The following is a 3,680-nucleotide window of genomic DNA, read 5'->3' as shown; positions in this document are numbered from 1 at the left end:
CTCTCTCTCTCTCCCACCTTTCTCTTCATACCAAATTAAACAGAAAGAATAAATGTTCGAGATGCTATATTGAGATGTAGGATTAGCAATTTGTACAAAAAAAAAAAAGAACCGGATTAAGTGACAAATTTGTAAGTAAATTAAGAAGCAAAATTTAAGTCTTAGGGATACTAGAAGACAGATAATGATTTGATTCCTGACTTTTGTCATCTCTAATCAAGCTTTTCCTAACCCTTGATGTCTGTACTGCAGCCACACTGACCTCCTTTCTTATCCTTATGCCTACCATGCGCCCATTCACACAAGGGCACTTACATATGCTATCCCTCTTACTCCATCTTCATTCCTTCCTTCTTCCTTATGTCTTGTTCAAACTTCAAATAGAATCTAAATATTTCTTACTCAGGGTAGCCATTGCTATTCCTCCCAGGACAAATATGGTACTAAAATGCTTTTCCTTTATACATTTTTTATCTTAAAATTATATATTCATATAATCATTTGTGTCTCTATAGAGTTAAAGTTTTATAATGGATGTACTTTGCTGTTCAGTCTAACTTCACTGTTTACCACATTACCTGATTTATAGGGACTAGCCAATAAAAATATTTTGAATGATAAGATAGGTGAGCAAATTACACACATATTTATTTTACATTGGGTGACTTGAAATACAAAAGAGAAGAACCTGACCTTGATGGGAGTTCTGAGATGGCTTTTCTAAGAAAGTTGTATTTTAAATTTTTTCTTTACTTTCTGGAGGGATGAGTCAGATTTTAACTAGTAAATTTGAAGAATCTTCATATGAAAATTATCTGTGGTACAAAGCATTTGGTGTTTTGTAGGAGCATAAAGAAAGCTAGTAGGGCAGAGGCACAGAGAGGCAAGTGGAGATTGAACTGGTCAGCATAGGGCAGGTTGTTCAGGGCCTTTTGGACATTAACATCTGTCTTTCTTTTTCTTAAGTGAAGAGAATGCTCGATTCATTTAGAAAGAGTATTGGGTGAAGAGTTCATAAGGAGAATGTATTTGTACTCAATTTTTAGATAAAATATATAACATATATCAGATATATAGTACAGCATGAAAAAAAGAACATTTTTATTCCCAGTGATATTCTCAAAGGAATTGACTGGCAGTTGGTTACTATTCTTAAACACAAACACAGCATGGTTTTATAACATCTCAGTGATAAATGTTTTTTGCAACATAGTTCCAAAATAGCAAATATGTTAAGCTTATAGGAAATCATTCCAGAGCAGATGCACACAAACACACAAACTACTTGTGAAATTTAAATGTCTAGTAGAGATTTATAAAATAATCACAAGGCTTCTATAAGGCAATCTAATTTCAGGATGGATGATGTCATTTCTCAAGGTTAAAAAGATAAAATTTAAAATGCTATATCCATTTGTCACATACTTCAATGTTAATTCTCCAAAAATGTTTTGAATCAAATCACAGAGTCAAAAGTATTTTTCAGCTAGGTTCAGATCTATATGTGACTCAACTGCCAGAAAATTATTTGGATCTCTTAGAAAACTCTATACACTCAGGCTAGGGTCAAATTTCCTGCAGAATCTCTATTCCCATATGCAGTGAAAGGTGACCACAGCCTGGTGTAACACAGATGTTCCTTGTTCAGTTGACGGTATTTAAGATAAAGGATACACACTCAAAATTATCATGGTCCTTCCACCCGAGGGGTTGAGTGAACTAGCTTCTCTGGGGCTAAGGGCACACCTCCTTGGGGCTTCTAACTGCATCATCAGTGTTAGAAAAGTAACTATAGAAACCTTTCCTGCACTCAGTGTTCAGTTTAATTACCTGCCTTAAATGCAAGAGGATACATTAGATATTTAGATACTAGATATTTAGATACTTTATCCCTCTAGTTCACCCACCTCATTAACCCCACACTTTCAGGTCATCCTTCATCTCTCACACTCCACCTCAATAAACTATTGTCCTCTATTTGTTGCCTTCCCTGAATCCTACCCCACTCCTGGAATCCTTCTACAGTGCCCCCTGCAATTCAAAGTTCATTATTAGCAAAATCTTTTATATCTTCAACCTTTCATCTGAATATTGCCTTCATCGTCTTCGTCAACAGAAACCTGATACACTGCCTCCTTTGCAGCTCTGCAAAGTTAAGACTGTGTCTTCTTTCATAGCCCTTATATCTTGAAACTCACTTAATAAAGGATAACGTATTTTCAAATATTATGATTGGAAAAAACAGTTGAACCCAAGACTATGGATGTTCAGTTAGTTAAGTGCAGGACAAAGAGTTGATGTTTCAAAGGAAGTCAATCAAAATTAAATCAAATAGGAATATTTTGAAGTGAAATCAAACTTAGTTACCAATAATGTGCAAAGTGGCTTATATCCAAATATAAAACCATAATAATATATACTATTTTGGTCTGTAAGTTCTCATCATGTAGTATAAAATAAATAAGTGAACTAACTAATTTAGAGGTATCATAGTTTGAAACAGAATTTCTCATTTAGGGCTCTGCTACATTGCTGGGCATAACCTAATTTTTCCACTTTCTTACAAAATGGAAAACCTTATTTCTCAGGTATTTATAGAAATATTTGTAAAAAAGAATCAACAAGTTAGGACACAAACCAATTCCCTCATCAGTCTTTTGAACTCATAAGGCAACCTCCTATATCAGGACCTTTGCTTTTATTGGTCTTGCTGTCTAGAAAACTCTGCCCCCAGATAGCCACACTGTTCTCTCACATATTTCAGAAATTGTCTATTGTTCCTAGATATACACATCACATAAAACATGTCTCTCCGATAATAGGTGCATAATTATATATTGATGAATTAATGAATTCCCTGATGACTTAGCCAGGTGACTTTGTGTTCATTTGTTTGTCTTCCTTAAAGTCATTATTATTGATACCAGAAATTATTAATTCATTTATGTTAAAATAAACTCCTAGTGGAGACTCAATGTTTTATTTTACATAGAGTAAAATGGCATGCTCAACCTTTATTGGTTGGAGTATGCAATCTTTGATCCATAATGATTTTCTTGAATAGCAGCCAAAGTTTTTGAAATTTTATATTTTTACTTATAACAAAATATGCACATATATATGTTAATGGAAAATATTTTTTTAAATATAAAAAAGAAAATATACTTCTGGAAATCACACTTGACATTTACTTTTCAAATAGTATTTATATGCATAACAAGTAGAGGTGGCAACTTAAAACAACAGCAACAAATACACACACAATATTTTGTTTACAAAATATTGGAATATGTTCAATTGGCAAAAACCAAACATAAACTAAACAAAACACAAGTTGCATTGGCTTCATAGAAGATTAAATGCAAACTTTTAATGTATGGTACTTGCTAAAGAACAACCAGATAATGAAAAAGTTACTCTGAATATTATAAAATGTCAAATGCATTCTAAGTAACTTTTAGATATTTTTAAAACTTCTAAATTATCTGCTTCAATTTAGAGGCATTTTGATATGAGCATATTTGCAATTATTACATTCATATATATTCCTGGAGCAGGTGTGAACATAAAGTTTATAACAGGTATTATATTTCTAGTGTCATCAGAAGTAAATTTATATAGACTGTTATAACATTACTTATATTATCAAGTAAATGTAGAAAATTTCTGGAATAAAAATA

The 3,680-nt window shown here is 32.5% G+C and overlaps 1 protein-coding gene across 1 annotated transcript in view; it reads left to right on the top strand.

Annotated features, from left to right (window-relative positions):
- The window catches only part of TECRL (trans-2,3-enoyl-CoA reductase like), a gene marked incomplete at its 3' end in the record, with an annotated part of 77,380 nt that overhangs the window by 71,519 nt on the left and 2,181 nt on the right, over positions 1–3,680 (top strand). The gene's annotated exons all lie outside the window — the stretch shown is intronic.

The sequence above is a fragment of the Hipposideros armiger genome, unplaced genomic scaffold (assembly GCF_001890085.2).
Source record: "Hipposideros armiger isolate ML-2016 unplaced genomic scaffold, ASM189008v1 scaffold_1426, whole genome shotgun sequence".
NCBI classification, from domain to species: domain Eukaryota; kingdom Metazoa; phylum Chordata; class Mammalia; order Chiroptera; family Hipposideridae; genus Hipposideros; species Hipposideros armiger.
Note: the sequence above shows the minus strand (reverse complement) of the source record. Positions and strands in the feature narration are given on the sequence as shown.